A 20,891-nucleotide genomic window follows, 5' to 3' on the forward strand; every position below is an offset into this window, starting at 1 on the left:
ATTAAAAATACACACATTGGCCCGGTCCCAGCAGCTTAATTAAATTGCAAACAAAATTGCAATTACACAGTTCCTTTGGCCTCGGACTTAAATTCATAGCAAAACTATTCTTGGACTAGCAGCACAGCTGACACACACATGCACATGCACACATGCACACACACACGCACACACGCACGCACGCGCGCGCATGCACACACACACACACACACACACACACACACACACACACACACACACACCACTTACCTCTAAATAAAAGGCGAGCGAGCTTGTTCATTAATAAACTCCCCACATTCCTCGTAACTCAAATCTCCGAGCTTCTTCTTTAAACCGAACACAGGCACACAGCGAGCTTCTTGTAAATAAAATCCCCCTTCTTCATTACATCCGTTCACAGTGAGCTTCTTGGAAATAAAATCCTCACACTCCTCGAGTCGCATAACACCATTCCAGCTCTGGTAACCCCCACTCACAAAAGCATTTGAACCAGAGCTGGAAATATGTGCTGCATACGTGCATGGAGCATTCCGACGGGCTGGTGGTGCTGACGTCATCGTGCATGTGATGATGTCAGCACATGAAGCGGGAAAGTTAAAAACATGAAAATAAAATTGTGAATAAATCGGAAATTAAGGGGTGCCACTCGGGAATCGTGGCACCCCATTATTTGGACCCCAAAACTCGGTAAAAACTGAGGAATTCGGGACAGTTGAGAGGTATGTTCTCTACTTCCATTTCATTTCTGAAGAGCCTATACCATGCAACCTCCATGTCCCACTCCCTTTTGTCACTGGCTCAGTTTCCTGCAATACAGTAATGTCTACTTATGTTCCTGCTTCACTACTTGCAACCCCTCTTCATCTTCCTACCTAGAATATTTGCACTGTAAAGTAAGACTATTCAGTCATGGCTGGAGTCATCCATTTTAATTCCTCTGCTATGTTCCAGCACCTGTTTTTACCTTCTTTCTAATACTTGAATACTTACCTCCTCTTCTACTTCTTTGACAATCCCTCCCGTTCTGCCTTAGTTTAAAGGCACAGTTCTTGAAGCATTAACTTTCCAACCCACTGCTCTCCCTTGAGGGTTAAAATGGAGCCTCTCCATGTCAAACAACTGAGCTTACAACCAAGTTTCTCCCCATCTTTCTACCATTCCGAAGCCTTCCCCCATTATCCTCTGCCATGGCCTGCCATTTTCCCCCAGTCCTTTCTTTCCAAAGCATGCCTGTTGCTGAGACGACTAACGCTTCTGAGAAACCTGCCTCGAGTATCTTCTCATTCCAGTTCTCTGCTGCCTTGCTGTTCCTGACTGCTACCACCTTGGCTGCTGCCTCTGACAAGTTATTGGTGCCTATGTTCACTACAACATGCATTCACCAATTTTTCTTGTTGATTATCTTAATCACTTTCTCCTACATATTTCAGAATCTAAGATCAAATATCAGTTTCACTGAAATCTGTCCTCTCCTTCTCACTTGCCAAGATTTTGAATCCCATTTATGACTAAGCCAAGTCAGCAAAATCATGTTCCCTGCTCTCATAGTATCTGTCATCTCCTTTACTTGTTGCCCCATTTGTAATCTTTGTCCCTCCACTCCCACCTCCCCTGTCCCCATCCCTGTCTGTGGGTTGTCTGCCTGCCTGTGGTGCATCTACTTATGTTCTCCATCCCTTCTGTGCTCTTTCTACAAGACCTCTCTGCTGTTCTTTTTCTTCAGCTCTGTGTTCCTCCCCTTTGGGACAATGTTCCTTCCTGTCCACGTTTGTGCTTGTAGTACTGGCTCCTGTGCGGTCACATCTGATTTTGGCTTCCATTTTCTGCTAGCACTGCTATCTTACACATCTGTTTTTTCACTTTGGTTTCTTTGTCCACTCCTTTTTATCTTGTACCTCCTACTTTCTCCGCTCATCTTACTCTGTTCCACTATACTTACCTATACTGCTGCAATGACCTCTGCCTTCCTCCTCCTGTATTCCCCCTCCTTCCTGTCTGCTAGTCTCCCATTTTCTCCTTTTCTCTTGTCCCTCTCTGGGTGTTCTGGCCTGATTGACCATTCAGCTGCCATCTCTGGCTCCCCTATTCTGCTATGAACTCCCCCATTCTCCTGCAGACTCCATAGTCTGTCACCAGAAAGCTCCCCAAACGAAGCAGGGTAACATCCTGAGCATCTCACAATACCCTCCTTACTCTTCTTGTCCAGTCTTTACTGTTTCATTATTGTCTATTATTACTATTGTTATTACTATTATTACTATTGTTATTACTAATATTACTATTGTTATTACTAATATTACTATTATTATTAGATTTCTGTGAGTATATATTTTTTATCTACGTACTCCTTTCAAATGAAGGATAACTAATACCAGAGGGGAGACAATTATCACTTAACGTTCCTTAAAACATGTTCCTCAGGGACAAACTATTCCCATCATATATTTCCAATGAGGGAGTTTTTCAGATATTTCAGAAGCAGACAGTAAATACTTGCCTAGCTCAGTTTAGATGTCATAAAACACACAAAAAATAAGATTAATTTTCTACTTTTATGTCTCCAAAATGAAAAAGAATCAAAGGCTGGAATAATGTGCCTTATCTGTTTAAATGTTCAACACTATCTAATGTCTTATATATGTAAATACTCTATACGAGATACAAAGTAGAAAATAAATCTGCCCAATCCAAAAAAAAATGTCACTGTGCAGTATTTTGCTAAGATAATACAATATGATCTCCCATCCAACAGTTGCAAACTGTTGTAACTCAATAAACCAAATGGCAAACTAAAACCCAGAAAGTATTCTGGTAATCTGCATGATGACAACATGTGATATGTGTGACCTGAATTGCCACTTTCAGGAAAAAAAAAAAAAGATTTTCGAAATGGATACTTAGGTTAAGTGGAGGAATTATGGTGCCCATTAATGAATCAGTCCATCTTTGTATACCTGACGTGTAGTACCTGATGTGGCTATCTCTCCATTACTTGTTTCAGATTTGTAACTTTTCCCCTCCAATCCCACCACCCTACCCCTAACTGTTGCAGGATGCATGTACAATACTTTCTGGCTGATGAAGCCACTGAGACATCCTTGAACAATGGCAGAACTCCATTATAATGTTGCTCATAACCCGGTTCATGCTGTTATTGAATATGATTTGGAACCAAGTATAAGGGGAAAAAAACAACTCCATCCAACAACTGATGACCAGAAAAAAGTTCTGTTTGGAAAACAAAGTCCACGAACCACGGTATGGTAATCCTTTATTCCAAACACAGATATTAACGCTCACAATTCACATAATAACAAAAGCACCATTTTCAAACATTCATTTTACTACTTTTTTGTACTTTTTGTATATTTAATTGATGTCAAGCTTTTATTGGTTGAATTTGAAATTCCTTGGGCTATTTAAGGGCTTGTTGTTTGTTGTATGGGGTTATCTGATGAAGTCTTGGTAGACGAAAACGTATTGTGACTTGTGAGCGTTAATATCTGTGTTTGGAATAAAGGATTACCATACTGTGGTTCGTGGACTTTGTTTTCCAAACAGAACTTTTTTCTGAATATGATTTGGGTTACTCGTGTTCCATTTTAGCTGGTATGACACTTTGGGAGAGGCACTAATGCAGTCACCTGATAAGGACAATGAGGTGTTTGTTGTAACTGTGTCACATGATTTTCAGGAAGCAGGCTTCCTGAACTGTGACCAGGCAGACAGTAACAGCTGATCCACCAGCATTACAAGCACCTTTGTCAGGTAATAATAGTGACAACATTCACTGGCATGCGGGTGGAGACAGGCTGTCTGTAAATAAATGCACAGCTAGGTACTGGTTGCCATGGGCAATATGAAAACATGTGCTACAGCCTTATGTATCATGATAGCATGCAGGTATCAGAACCACACAGAAAAGGGTAATGGAGGCAGGAAGGTTATTATGATGATGAAACTAGTGTATGATATGGAGTTAATGTGCTACAGTAGTTAGTGTGTGCAAACCAGTATAGGATATGCAGTGATAGATATATATTATAGTCCATAGCTTCTTGTACCTTGTAAATACAAAGACCCTGGAACAGAAAAAAATGGGAGGTAGAAAGGGTGGACCATACTAGGAAGGAATACTGGCTGGCTAAAAAAAGACGGTAACAGAAAAGTTGCAATAGCAAAGAACAAGGTATCAGAGGCACTTTACCAGCTTCTGGAAAGTGACTCATTATATGGCACAAGGAAACTCTATCAGGTTGCAGGGCGACCTGCTCACCACGCCACAGGACATGAAAGTCAGATGGAAGGAATACTTCCAGCAACTTCTGAATGAAGAACCGCCCCCCAGAAGTTGTACTGCCCTAGACACAGATTATGATGAGAGAAGAGGAGGAGCCCCACTAAAAGAAAGAACAGCACTAAGGAAAATGAAGTCAGGGAAAGCAGCAGGCTCAGATGAGGTCACAGCAGATATGATCAAGATGTTGGGTGAGATAGAAGAAATGTCTCCTGAGGGTACTCATAGCAGTATGGAGACAAAGGCATGTCCCAGATGATTGGAAAATAAGCATACTAGTGCCAGTGTACAAAAATGAATGGGACATTCACAACTGTGAGCAGTACAGAGGTATCAAACTCCTAACACACTGCATGAAAGTTATGGAGAGGGCGCTTTATAAGCAAATAGAGTGATAGAAAGTGGGAGGAGAGATGAGCAATTTAGATTAGGATGGAGCACAACAAACCTGATGTTTGCAGAGAGACAGGTAGTTGAGAAGAAGATAGAGATGAGAAATGAGTCCAACTGGGTATTCCAAGACTTGGAGAAAGCATTTGATAATGTCCCATGAAAGCTGATTTAGGCAGTTCTGCAATGGTTTGAAGCCCTGGAAACATTGGTAGAGTTAGTGCAGGCAACATACAAGGACCCAATGATTCAAATACAAGCAGTGTTCAGACTCACAGTGGGGTTCCTAGTAGGAATGGGTGTGCATCAGGGTTCAGCTCTGCACCCACTGCTGTTCATACTGGCGATGGAATACATTAGCAAACAGATCAGAAAAAGACAGCTCAATAAAGTTGCTGTATGCAGATGATGTGACATTACAGGCAGACTCTGAGCAAGAGCTTCAGCAAAGGGTAGGAGAATAGAATGAAAAACTGAAGGCGATGGAGATGAGTACAGATAAAACAGTTGTAATGGTAGAAAAATGGGGAAATCAGAAAAAGCTGAGAACTGAGCTACAAGGGAAAATAGTGTAACAGGTTAACAGTGTCAAGTGTCTGGGAGGGGTGGTTAAGGAGAAGGGAAGTCTGAATGATCAAAGCTAGAACAGAGCTGTCAGGGGTAGTGTATGACAGCAGAATGCCCAAGAAGCTGAAAAGTAAGGTGTACAAAACAGTGGTGCGATGAGTACTACTGTATGACGCAGTAACCTGGACAGTAAAGGCAGAGCAGTTGAGGACATTAGAGGTGATGGAGATGAAGTGCCTGGGACGGTGTTAGGATGCACATTGTGAGACTGATAAAGAAATAAGCATATTACAGAAGAAGCCAAAGTGGCTCCAATTGCAGAGAAAGTCAAAAGTAGCAAATTATGGTGGTGTGTGCACATGTGCAGAAAAGGAGAAGACACTCTAGTTAAGATGATTTGGGGCAGACATGAAGGCATCTATGAAAGAAATGTATGTATTGTGAGAGAGAAGATCTGTGACTGTCAAAGAAGGTAGGAAAGTAGCAATGAATCAAGAGAAATGATGATAGTCAACACCCTGACGCCATGCAGAAAATGAGAAAAAGGGAGGTGATGATGAAGACGAAAGGCCCAAAATCAGGGACAGATTTTAATTATTGTTCTTATAAATTAGAAAGTTGCTAGAATAACAGATTTTGCATTAATATGCATTGTCTGAAAAATATGAAGTCCAAAACTCAAACGACTGCCATTGTTTACTGACTTCAACCTTCAAAGATTTGTCAGAAAACCAAATCAAAAATGTGGAGCAATAATATGGAATTCTATGGAATTCTGGACAACTGAGAAGTATGCTGAGTAGTTTTGCACTAATCGCATACAAACAGGCACATGTAGTGTCCAGCAAAGTATGCATACTCTGCATCCATGATGTCCCCATTCATACCAGGGGCTGAGATCCATGAAATGGGGCAAGCTGTCCACATAGAAAGTACACAACACAGTAAAACAATGTAGTTAGTCACAAAAAGAAGAGTAGTAACCTTGTATGATAAAACATTCAGCATTTAGACATCAAAAGGACAATAATAATGCAGTATTATAAAAATGACCATAGTTAGACAAGAAAGGTACAGTAATAACATAGTATAGTAAAACTTGCTGTAGCCAACAACAGAAAGGACAGTAATAATGTAGTATAACAAAACTAATGAAATAATAATAATGTAGCATAACAAAGCTTACTGTAGCTGACAACAGAAGAGACAGTAATAACATATCACAAATATTACTGTAGCTGACAACAGAGGGGACAGTAATAACATTGTATAACAAAACTTACTGTAGCTGTCAACAGAAGGAACAGAAACTATGTAGTATAACAAAACATACTGTAGCTGACAACAGAAGGGACAGTAATAACGTAGTATAACAAAATCTACTGTAAATGACAACAGAGGGGACAGTAATAACATAGTATAACAAAACTTACTGTAGCTGACAACAGAAGGAACAGTAATAACGTAGTATAACACAACTCACTAGAGCTGACAAGAGAAGGGATAGTAATAATATAGCATAATAACACGTACTGTAGCTAACAATAGAAGGGAGAGCAATAGTGAACTATGATACAACTCTGTAGTTAGAAAGGACAGGAATGTTGATTAAAGTTACTGTAGTTAGCTGGAACGGACAGTAATAGTGTAGAAAGATAAAACTTAGGGCAGTAATAATATAGTCTGATAAAAGATACTGTAATTCGGAATAGAGAGGACAGTAATAGTGCAGTATGAGCTGACAGTTGCCACTCCTTCCCACTCCTCCCTGCCTGGTTCTTCCAAAACCAAAGCTGCTAGTCAACTGTAGCCCACTTTAGTAATGCCTATTAACCCTAACCCTAGCCCTAGCCCTACAAACTACCTAAGAAAAATCCTTTCCATAACACGATCACTATTGAGACAAAGCATAACTGAGTATTATGCATATTTATGTTGGTGAAAAGGACAGAAAAGGTAACTGTTTTACTTTTGCAGTTTTTGGTACTTTCAGTATTACATTTATTTCAGTATTATGAATGTTCAAAATGTTTTTGCTGGTGGTTTTCTATTCAGCATTTGGACATTGTGATCATTCATAATAGACTCATCTACACACACACACACACACACACACACACACACACACACACACACACACACACACACACACACACACAGACACACACACACACACACACACACACACACACACACACACACACACACACACACACACACACACACACACACGTTAATGGCATGGCTTTAAAATATTCCTTCGGATCAACTTATCTCATTTGACTTGTGCTCTATTGCCCTCCCAGACCAACTCCTTCAACTCTTTGTTGTTTTTTTGTCCACAACTTTTCCTCTGACTGATAAAATATGCCTGACCTATATAAAGTCAAAGGGACCAAAACATTATTATTATCGAAATCTTACTGCCCAAGTCCATGATCTTACTATGTAAAGTTTGTACTGCAGAACAGTGCATGCCCATATAAAGGTTTGTACTGCAGAACAGTGCATGCCCATATAAAGGTTTGTACTGCAGAATAGTGCATGCCCATATAAAGGTTTGTACTGCAGAACAGTGCATGCCCATATAAAGGTTTGTACTGCAGAACACTGGATGCCCATATAAAGGTTTGTACTGCAGAACAGTGCATGACTGCGGTGGTGGTGCTGCGGTAGCATTGTCACCTCACAGTAAGACGCTTTCCGGTTTGATTCTCAGCTAGAGTGTCTTCTGCGTGGAGAAATGCGTGAATGGGCGTACCTTCGTTGAAGGTTGTGCATCAGAGCTGGCAACTCGGCACGTAACAATCTACTGCCAATCAATAAATAAATCAATAAATAAATAAATACTGCCAATCATTACCGGACCGGAGTTCCGCTGTGGCGACTCCTAATCGGGAAAAGCCGAAAGACACAACACAACAACTGCAGAACAGTGCATGCCCATATAAAGGTTTGTACTGTAGAACAGTGCATGCCCATATAAAGGTTTGTACTGCAGAACAGTGCATGCTCATATAAAGGTTTGTACTGCAGAACAGTGCATGCCCATATAAAGGTTTGTACTGCAGAACAGTGCATTACTGCGGTGGTGGTGCTGCGGTAGCATTGTCACCTCACAGTAAGACGCTTTCCGGTTTGATTCTCAGCTAGAGTGTCTTCTGCGTGGAGAAATGCGTGAATGGGCGTACCTTCGTTGAAGGTTGTGCATCAGAGCTGGCAACTCGGCACGTAACAATCTACTGCCAATCAATAAATAAATCAATAAATAAATAAATACTGCCAATCATTACCGGACCGGAGTTCCGCTGTGGCGACTCCTAATCGGGAAAAGCCAAAAGACACAACACAACAACTGCAGAACAGTGCATGCCCATATAAAGGTTTGTACTGTAGAACAGTGCATGCCCATATAAAGGTTTGTACTGCAGAACAGTGCGTGCCCATATAAAGGTTTGTACTGTAGAACAGTGCATGCCCATATAAAGGTTTGTACTGCAGAACAGCGCATGCCCATATAAAGGTGCATGCACACACCCATCTGCCTTTACATCTTTCATTATGGTTTGAACACCTGTAGTCAGAACACATCTTCTACCTGGTGTTATGTGTTTGTATTCACTATCATGCTGTGCCATGGATGAGATGCAGCATATCTTTTTACACTGGCCACTTCTACTGGCTGATTTAGAATATCTTTTCTTTCTGTGTTTATGAAAAGTAAACCTTTCATACACTTGTGTTTCGGCCATCTTTTTCTGCTCAGCTCCAGTCTCTTTTATTTACTTTCACAGTCCCTTATGTATCTAGTAAATATTTTTTAGTTCGCTTATTGGTACAGTTGGCTAGCTTTTGTTTGATACAAGTCTTAACTTTTCTGACTATCATATCTGCTTCCTTTTGTTTAAGTTGTATTCCAATATATGCCCAGGTTATTATAATGGTTATATAGGTTCATAGGTTTATAATTTAGTATTAGGCTAACTGCCATTGTGGGTCATTTTAAGCCTAGCTAGTTACCCCATGTGAGAATTAAACCCTAAACGTTGTGTTTGTAAGGTAAACACCATGCCCACTATGCCAGCCTCCCACCAGCCACAAGGTACAGGATTTGATTTTCATTTTTGGTCACTGTTCCGCTATTGGCTAGGTGTGTAATAGTCTGCAGCCTGGCTGGCTAGTATTAACCAATAAACCCTCCTACTTCTGCTTTCTTATACTTGCTATAACTTCATGCTTCTCTCTTGCCTTGAAACCGGCCTTTTTAAGGGACCACATTTTGTTAACGTCTTCTGTATTTACATTCTAGTTTCACACAAAGGGTTTTGCCTGTTATTTAGGGTTTTCAAGCCCAGTATCTCACTTTGTCAAAGTCTGATCGGAAGTCCAGATCCCACCGGTTTAGCTGTATATTTAAAATGAAACTGAACCAAGTCCTTTCTCTGTTGTAATCTACAGTAGTTTCTGTAGTGCCTGTTTGCATGCATGTATGCTATATTACCTTGACCCCTTCACTTATATAGTGCTACAACATTATTATTTTATCTTCTTTGTCCTACTATAGACCCTATACTCCCAGTATGTTTACATCCCACTCACGGTTTTCTCTATACCACGTTTCTGTTACCGCCATAATACTTTACACCCTTTTTTCATCAAAGCCTCATGTAATTTTACTTAGATACTGGGTGTTGCTGCGTATTACCTTCCATTATCCATTGACTATCCCCCTTTAGACTCATTCCTGAACATATTGCCTTTACCTTTTCCCCCTCAATTACCTGTGTTACTCATGTACTTGTTGCAGTAAGTAATGCTTGCTTAACTATCTTGTTAGCAGTTTTTAGCAGTGGTTGCTGAGGCTGAAGTCAAGATTTCACCAAGTTTTCTAGGCCTGTCTTCTGCCTTTTTTTAAATGGCTGCTGATGAGGTTCTTAAACTTGTTCTACAGGATTTTCTGTTTTATCTGAAACATACATACTCCTGTAAGTGCATCCCCAGTCCTCCAAGAAGCCGAAAGTCTTACTTCAGCCATTTCCTGGTCCTTTTGATATATGATATCCTCCATGGTCAGATATGAAAATAAATAAATAAACTTCCACAAATACATTTTACATGTCTCTTTCAGGGTTTTGATACCTGGACATCACAGGTGCACTCTAGTTAGAATGAGCAACTGTTGTGCCCTACAGAAGCTAATAGATAGTGCTTTACTCAAACAACTGACAATTTTCTAAATAACCACTAGGTGGCAGAAGAAGGCCACAGTATTGCAGAAAGGGCTTGAAGTACTTCAGAATATAAACTGCCATGTCACAAAACTGGCTTGACAGATCAAATGTATCATGGGATAGCTTTAAACATATGGTGATTAAATATATAATGGCTCATAAATTTATAGCTAGCAACCAAAGCAAATGCTGTTATTACACACAGTTATGGAAAACACATTTTTACCACATACTCCAATAATTTCAACTAGGCTCATCTCGATATTAAACTGGGTTAACAAAGAGATTTATTATTCGTCTTGTTTTCTTTCATTTTTTTATATCTGAGACCATACTGTTATGTACTATTGTCATTGTACTCATGTTATGGCACTTGTCACTCGGTGTACATAGTTCTTATGTAATTATTATCTTTTTTTCTGTTAATTCTTCAGTGTGTTATAAGCAAAACATTTTTACTTATGGTTGTCACATGTTGAAAACGTTTTGTTGATATTTCTTCATGGAAATCCAAATAAAAATATTGGAAAATAAAAAGAATATAAACTGCCATGAACTGGAACAGAGGTGGGTTTAATGACTGAAACTGTAAAGATAATGACTGTGATCCAGGCTTCATGCAGGAGAGGGCACTATAGTACAGAGGTTAGAATACAGAGCTGTAAATAATCTTGGTTTAATATCCAGCCGATAGGCCTAAATTTAATTCTCACATTCTTCTCATTTGCACTATATGATTAAGTAATTTACTTCACTGGCTTCAAGGCTGCCAGTGATGAAGGTATTTGGATATCACTCATAAATTAAAAGGAGCAAAAATATTTGCTATCATACATGACAGTGCAGCCGTGTATTTGATGTCTGCATAAGGGACCTGAAAAGCAAATGTTATGAAGCTTTCTGGGTAACCACAACTTCACAACAATGCGACACCACAAATGCCAAAAGTAAAACAGCTACAACAGAACAGTTGGCAACAGTTCCTAATATTTTCAAATGGTGATGACTCACAGTAAAGTTTTCTAATAACAGCTGTTGATTAAAAGCAGAAGCCATTAAAGGGATAACTGATGAAGCTAAAAACTTGGAAGCTACTATATCCCAAACTTAGTTAAATCTATTAGTCTGCAGTTTTGTCTTTTTGTCATATGAGATATCAACACTTTTTGTCCTTTTCAAGGGCAAACATAAGGTCAGATTGTGCCATGTAGCAGTTGCAAAGGAACTTTAGATTACAGGTTCAAATCTCTCTACAGCCAATACATTGCTATTTAGATGTGCCTTATTTATTATGACCAAAATGAAGAGCAGATGTAGGAATGGTAAGTGGGGTTCTGGAGTGGTATAACAGGCTGAGATTTCTTAGATTGGTGCTAAACTATCAGAACATGATCTTTTGCACTGGAAACACAACTATGCAAATTGCTGCCTTGAATGTGATAAACACTGTACTACAACAAAAGGTGATCATACTGTTGACATCGACATTTATTTATTTACTGTCATTTGTTTACCGGGAAAGTCCAGCTGGATAATTTATACACTGTCAGTGAGGGCCCAGAAAGAAAAGCTCCACAAATAAAAAAACAGAAAATACACATACATAGATGAAAACTGACATCATATTATAATATCACTGCAAGTTAACAAATGAGAAAAACAACATGAAAAGAAAATATACTATTTGTGTTATCAGACATCCCAGCAGTGAAAGCACTCATATTGTCCTGAAATGGATCCTGGCACAATTAGAACTGAACACATTTGTGCAAGGTTCAGTGTACTTACTGGAAGTTTGGACTATTTAAGGCTAAAGAAAGGTACAGGGATATAATATTTCATCAAGAAAGAGGAAATATTTGTGCAGGGCTTTGAATATTTTATAGATGCAGCCTCTGCACGTCAGAACATGGAAGGAAAAATGCCACATGAACATTCACTTATTAGTATGTTATGCACAGGAGAGTTTAGACTTGGAGGGATATATTGCTGAAACACTGGCAGTGAAAGTGCAATGCAGCTATATTAAAAACATAGGAAGAACTAGGAAAGTATATTGCATCTTAGGTCCTGGTACTTTAAAGATCTGAGGTGGCAAATCGTGACGTTTAGATGTAGCATTTAGAGGGCACATATAACCTAATAATGCATGCTGGAGAGGCACTGAGATGTACGTCTGCTGCTAGTCTTTTGTATGTCATAGCAAGTAATAACACCTGATGGAGGATTGTACTGGGCAATACCGGACTGCTCAAAGGCATTCTGAGGCCATATGGTACAGGCTGGAGCCTCATTATCTCTGGAAGGTCCATTATGGTCAGTTTACTTACAACTAAATAATGAGATATATAGACAGTATTATTATCACTAGATACTGGGCCATCCATTGAGTTTTCTAATTACTGTAATACCATATTTATTTGTTTTTTAAACTTATGTAAGACACTTCTTCCCACCAGGATTTTAATGTGATGATAGAGTAAGGAATTGTTTCTACTGTATTTAGATTTAGTTAGGTAAAGTGCTTGTAGCTGCCTACATCAGTGACATAGAGGGATAAAACCCTCACTACAGCCCTGGCAAATGAAGTCTAACTATCGTTAGGTATTTGATGGTGTAAGCATCCGGGGGGGGGGGGTGATGGTGGTTCCCATTCAGTGTGCTACTTTAATAGTGATTCTGCTGGAGAGCTGAGACCTCTCATGACATGGGGAGCTTGCACCAGGAAGGCATGGACATGCCGGTAATGGTACGCCCTGTCAACACATGTGAGGGAACTTGCATGTGTGGACAAGGGAGCATAGGTTGCCCTTGTAGTGGCATACGTGTCCAGATCACCACCAGGTGTAAGACCTGGCTAAAAAGAAAATTATGTCACTGGGATACTGGCAAGAGTGTAAAGTACCCTCATGGCTTCTTTGTTGATGGCTCCTCTTTGGACAGTAGTATCTGATCAAGGGAAGCTTGATGGTCAGCAGACACGTGGCCAAAAACAAAGGAATAAAAAAGTAAAGTGCTCATACTTAAAGTCTGTGATAGTACTGCTGCTTCTGTGCACTGCCATACCCAATTCCCAGAACTTTTTAGCAGCTTGTTTTGAGGTTTTGTACTTATTTTTTTATTTTTTGGGGTAGGGGGTTTGGGAAATTAAACAGAATTTCACCTAATTTTTAATTGATTAGTATATCTATCTAATATGGTTGTGACACCCAGCACTGGCCTAGTAATCAAGGAGCCTCAATCCTCACCACTGACACCAGTGGGGGACTTACACACTGGGATGATGACAAGTATACACACAATAAAATACAATTCCCCTTAAGAGCACACAGAGAACATAGTCAGTCTGGGACAGATTTCTCCCTCTTTCTCCAAATCCCCAATAAGACTCACCACTGGCACAGCTACAGAGTTGAGTTCTTAGCCAGGGTTCCAAGCCAAGTCCTCCAACACTCTCTCTGTCCAACCAGTGCTTTGTGTCCCTGCCCAAGAAGCTGACACACACACTCTTGAAGCTTTGTTTTACACACACACCCACCTGGGAAAGGCTGGCACAGGTTTACTAGCTATGCCCCCTTCTGCCCAGACTATAAGATACTTATCATTGCCACCAGAACCCCTTATCAGCTATTTTAAGGCCCTTAACAAAGGGTGTCCAATCCTACTGTGTAATGTTACTATTAATCCAAATGGCAGTCTGACCAAGAGCAAGGCTGTTAGGAGTAGCCTGCACAGTGGTACCAAATAAATACACAAGTACTCTCAGAGCTTAAATATGTCTCACAAATATCAGCCACAAAGATAGGTCTAAATATATTTAATAATAAATAACAAAAGAACAAAAAATACTCAGTAAATCATCACAGTAACTTCAGTTTTAAAAATCACAGGAAATATTTAAAACAACATTGCAGGATAGTCTCAAATAAATACAGAAAACATCTAAACTATTCTTTACTATATTCCTTACTGAATCTAAAAGAAATTACTGTACCCTAGTTAACTTACTTACAGCAAGGCAAGTGTGGTGAATGAATGGATCTTCTAGCTGATGTTGTCAGGTCAAAGACAAATACAAAATGTCCAGTCACTCTCTCAGAGAGTTCTTAAATTAATATCAAATATTACTGCTGGGATACTTGCAGTATGACATCTCTTTTTTGCACCTGACTTCAGTTCCCAGGCTCAACAACCACTGCTAAAAACTGCTAGCATTTAGCATCTCCCTGTGAAAATACATAGCCTTCAGATGTTTTGTAACTGCTGGAAGACATAAAACAATAAAACACTTACAAAACAATGCAGTAGGCTCCCTAGTTTTAGACATCTTGTCTCATTGCTGCATTGAAACCATCTATTTTATTGTGTGGTTATAAAACAATTTAATTTCAACTATTTTCCTGAAGTTTTGCAAGTTAACCTTTTATATTCCAGCTTCCACTGTTATACATATATACATTTACACAGCTACAATAGTGTATATACATTTCTGTCCTCTTCCAATAGGGTACACTGTGGATACATCTTTAAGCTCAGTACTTTACACACGCTTCTGTTCCAGCAGTTTGATACACACACAACATACAGTTTTAATACTGGTAACACAAGCATATGAATCATGTTGATATTGACAAATGATGTACAATTATTTACAAAATTCCAGTGAGCTGGGCTGAAAATATTTCCTTTTGTGACAATAGTGATTATTGCATTTATATAATGAACAATTACATTTTTATGTATTTTATTACTGAAAAAAAGCTATGCAGATTGCAATTCTTCTAATCTGATTTATGTAGCTATTTTCCTGGAATGTCTGTGTTTTTTTTTTGTAGGGAAAATAAATAAAACTTAAAAAAAAGAATCATTAAACATAATTTTGATATCAGGAAAGAGAATTCCACTAACACACTAGATAAACATGTTAAACAGAATACTATACAATGTCGTCTCCGAAAAGACGAGAAACGTGCATGCTGATTGGCCAATCCAACCAGCGTGCACATTGAAAATCCAATGTAGGTTACTTTCCATTGCTTGCTCAGGTCCCTATCTCTTTTGATCTCTCTCCTTGCCTGCTTTCTGCACATTGCCTTTTTGACTTGTGCCTTTGCTGTCTTCATCTCCTTTGTTGTCCTTCGAATTGCCTATATGTTTTTGTGCTACCTCCACTTCATTGGCTCATCTCTTCTACCTCATCCATACCCTCACACTTGCCTTTTTATTTGCATGCATGTGTTTAATTATACATAGATCAGGTTTTGTTTTTTTTTTTGGATGCCATTTTATTGAATGGATTTTGTCAGTTCATATTCAGCCTAATACTTGAGATCGGTATTAGGTACAGAAAGGGAAATTGTCCTTTTTACCACTGTCGTGGAATTTCTTGGTTGGTATATAGAAGTACAAGGGGGTGTTAGGGGTGTATAGCGACTTGCCACCCCTCTCCCTCCCCCAAGAAAAATAAAATTTTTTTTTTAATTTTGGGGTTTTGCTGAATTAGTGGAAACCCTGTTGGTTGAATGTTTTTTTAAGTATTTCTTTATCTATTTTCATTTGATTTAATGCAATAAATCCTGTGTGTGTGTGTGTGTGTGTGTGTGTGTGTGTGTGTGTGTATATATATATATATATATATATATATATATATATATATATATATATATATATATAAAAAATTTCAAACACCTTTTTAAAAAAAACACAAAACAAAAACTTACCTACACATTGCTAGCAGGGGGGCAAGCCCCCTTGCACCCCCCATATACCTACTCTGAGATCGCACTATAGTGGGGAAAATGAAAATCTTCCCATTCTGCACTATACAGAGATGTCAGTTCTGAACGTTCGAAATTCCAGAAGTCGATCATATGGTCTCGGCCATATGAAAGTCGGCTTTTTGGGATTTCAATCATCTGTAGGGACCCATATATATATATATATATATATATATATATATATATATATATATATATATAGTTTTTATATGGATTTATGGCATAATACAGAACACATAAATGCTTGAATGGCAACACATCAAGCCTACAAGATCAAAAAATAAAATAAAAACAAAATCAACACACAAACCCATTTATTTATTTAACCAGGAGATGTACTGTTGGGTGGGAATTCATTCTTAATCACTTTTATAGACACCTTACAACTAGTCAAAAGTACACAGACACACACACACACACTAGCAATGAGGTAAGCAAACATGCATTTCACTGTAATGGAATCTTAAGTTTAGTGCTTGCATTAACAGGCAAGACATATGTAGACAGCTGCACACACATGCATTTTCTCACTCTGAAGTAGAAAAGAAGCTGTTTGCAGCTTCATTCTCATTTTTCTCTCCATCTGCAGGTAAGAAGGTAAAACTCTTATGAGCTGCTTCTATATATAAGAAGAGAAAGATAACAGCCAGATTTTTAAGTTTGCAACAATTTTTTTATGATGTTTTTCAATGTCTGGGTAACACTTTCAAACTGACTGTTAAATTGAGGGTACCTTGGTGATGTACTGAAAGTCTCACTATTGTTTAAAATCTGAAAACTCCTGGCTTACAGCTTGGCTCCACAGTACAGCGTGATGAGGCCATAGTTCCACCTTAGATGAGCTATGTTTGAGTAGGTTTAATTTCTCTAAGTCTTTCGGGTTGCCAATGCCATGACTGGAATGGGCCCCATTCCTAAGTCAGGGTATGATTAAAGCTCATGAAATTAGTATTGTTTCAGTCTTTGATGTTAGCCAGAAGTGCTCTTCGCAGCACCTGCAATGTGCTCAGAACTGACTTCCTTCTGCAATTCATACAGAGTTACATGTATCAGTAGCATATCTAAATATGACTGTAAATTCTTTTAGATAAGACCCGTTGCTCCTGCTACTATTGAAACTGTCTGGGTATCCTTCTTCCCCATTTCTGCCTGCAAATCCTGGTATTTTATGACTTTGTGTCTCTCTGTACCTAAGACACTGTAGTCACTGGGTATAACAATTTCAGTGATCAATGCTACTTCTGTCTCCTTTTCATGGAATATTATATCTGGTTTTCTAGCATCTGTTTTTTGAACTGTCGGTAATGGGTGATCCCATGTGATATAAACTTCATCATTCTCTATAATGCTTTGCGACTCATGTTTCCAATGCTTCTCAACTACTTCAGTATTGTAATGTTTGTACAATCCCCAGTGTAACAGTCTTGCCACATAATTATGCCTTTCAGTATACAGGCCATCTGCCGTTAGTCTATCACAACCAGCAACAAGACATACGAGTGTGACTGTTTCTAGTTCTCTTTTACAGAACGTGCATTATTTGTTTGTTTCTCCCACATGTTCAATGGACTTTGTAAACCAATGCCTACATAGTCCACCATCCTGGGCCGCTAATATTAACTTTTCATATTTGGTTTAAATTCACCTCTCCTTAACCTTTCCTGATCAACATGAGGTTGTTCCAGGAGTTTTCTGTAGCTGCAGCTATATTTATACATTTTCCACATTTTTTACCTTCTCATCTGATCCTTTTCCTTATCTTATTTCTTTTTGGCACATTTAGCTGCTGCCTGATTTTTGTCTACATCTGTTCGGTTTCCATTCCCACTTGACACTGAGATGCTTCTGCTAAACTAAGCAGGGAAGTCATCTTATATTTGATCTCTTCATGTTTCAAAACTTTCTCTATGGTTTGGATCTGCTGAGGTCAGCAGATATGTATGCAGTCCTATGACTGCTGATCCATACATGTACTCAGTTTCGAGGAGGCCCATACCACCTTCAGAATGAGGAATATATAATCATGGTATACATTTATTTTTATATATAATTTGATAAGCATAAAGCCTTTTTCTTGTTTTACTGTCTGATCCAGTACTTTTTGAGGCCTGTCAATCACCCCAAAACTGTAAGTTAGAACAGGAAGAGCAAATTGGGTTATAGCTTGGACTGTGTTCATAGATGTCATGACTGTTTTATTAATTTTAGTCTTCTAAAATATTCCTTACTGAGTTTTCTTTGCATTTGTTCATGTTTTATTGACGATCCTTCATCAATTCCCAAATATTTATACACTCCCTCCTGCTCAAGTTCCTTTATATCACATTCCTGTCGCAGACTGATATTTTCCTGGTGCTGCAGCTTTCAATGTTGCTTTTGCACATTTATCAGGACCAAATGACATTCTTACATCATCTCAGAAAGTTCTGACCACTTCCAGTTGTGCTTTCAGCTCCTTATCTCATGAACAATACATTTAAATCATCTACAAAAAGAAGGTGAGAAGTCTTTACAATTTGCTGTTGTTGTTGTTTGTCTTTTCTGCTTTTCCCGGTTAGGGGTCGCCATAGCGGAACTCCGGTCCGCTAATGATTGGCGGTCGATTTTTATGGTGCCAAGTTGCCAGCCCAACACCCAACCTTCAGCGAAGGCATGCCCATTCACGCATGTCTTTCGAAGGCCACTCGACCGCGGTGAGGACATGCAGACTCCACACAGAAGGCACTCCAGCCGTGAATCGAACAGGAGAACCTCTTGCTTTGAGGTAACAACGCTACCGCTGTACCACCACTGTCTGGTATCATAATTGTAACCATAACCTAATCTGTTTAGTAGATACCTTAATGGGTTAAGGGCAAGAGAAATGTACAGCAGTAACAGAGAGTCACCCTAGAATATTCCCCTTTGAATTTTTATGATTGGGATAACAATTTGTCCTTTATCATGGCTTAGCTGTAAAGTGGTTTGCCACTGTTTCATGGTCACTGTAATGTAATTGATCAATGTAGGGTTGTTGTTGTTGTTGTGTCTTTTGGCTTTTCCTGGTTAGGGGTCGCCACAGCAGAACTCCGGTCCGCTAATGATTGGCAGTTGATTTTTACGTGCTGAGTTGCCGGCCCTAACGCACCTTATAAATCTGTAAGAGCTCCTTTATCCATGCCATACTTTGATTCTTCCCCTTTTAACAATGCTCCATTATAACTTTATTTAATAACAAATGATTCTTTGCTCCATATGACTATTGCTTGTTACCATTTTGTTCTAGTGCCATGATTGAGTTTTCTTCTAAATGACTATAAACTCTTATTGGCATCCATTCCAGTGTATAGTTTATACATTGTCAGGAGGCAAGTTATTTGTCTACAGTTTTTAGGATAACTTGTAGGTTTACTCTTAAGGAGGAGTATCATTTTTTCTGTTGTTAAACAGGTTGGTGTCTGTTCAGGGTGCACATGCAAATAGTTCTTACTCAGGGTTAACTCTTTGTGTAAAGATGTTAATACTTTTAGCCAGTAAGTAGTGTTTCTGGGTCTGGGGTTTTCTGATTAGGAGCTGTAATTCATTTTGTTTCAGTTTGTCTGACTGCACTTCATCTCATTTCATACCCTGTTCATTTGAACTTCTTACAGTTTCTTTTACTACTTCTGCCTAGCACCATGGGTGTTGGCATGTAGGGGAAGATGGGAGTGAATAGCTGATACCAGCTTGTCCATACAGGAAGGAGGGTGCGATCAACCAACTGCTTAGGTAACACCTGCATGAGTACAGGTATAGCACCTGGAACATTAAGCCTAGTAAGTTTACACTGCAGCTGTGCACTGCATAAGAGGGGGTTGGCATGTGTGATAATGTGTTTGCCCTCTGTGAACATTGTACAGCTTGTAAGCAATACTGAGGAGGGGTTATTTAAGGGGAACCCAATCCCTGATGCACACATGATGGCTCCCATACCTGGTCTGCATGGGACTCACCCCAAAGGAATGAATGGATCATAGGGCTCTTGTCTCCCAGGAAGAAATGGACCACTTCAGTCCGTGTGAAGGTAGAGTTCAGTTGTTACTGGGGAACTGGGAACTCTGAGTGTGCTAGGGATACCAGGCTGAAGAAAAACGACTTTATCTTTGTAATGTGAGTCTGTGAAGAAGTATTTAACTTGATCACCTTTGGTCCAGGGTACTTGTGATTGTAGACAACACAAATGAGATACTGAAATACATCAGCAGCTGCTTTATTTCAGGGTCTCCCTGGAATATCATTAGGTATGACTGAATCTTCCGATTTGCTGTTGTGGTAGAAGTTAGAGCTTTGACAGTTCTTTTTATCATCAACTGAAGTCCTCTGGACATTCCTGCCCACAGCTATGTTCCCTTTCTATTCACTTAACAATCCATAAATATGCTTCATGGATTTTGAGACAATGAAGCTGCTTTGTCACAATCACGTGGTTGGATTTGAACATCATTCCCTACGGTTCATGAATTTTGTCACAGTGATTATACTTGACTTGTACTGGAAATTAAACTTTCTTCATGCCATCTGGCCATCCTATCAGTATCATCATATTTTTTAATAATTGTAGTTCTAAGCCATTTTTATTATGATGAAGTAAGACAGAAATTTTATCTGGCC

Source organism: Protopterus annectens, chromosome 9.part0, assembly GCF_019279795.1.
Source record: "Protopterus annectens isolate FY-2018-M chromosome 9.part0, PAN1.0, whole genome shotgun sequence".
NCBI lineage: Eukaryota > Metazoa > Chordata > Ceratodontiformes > Protopteridae > Protopterus > Protopterus annectens.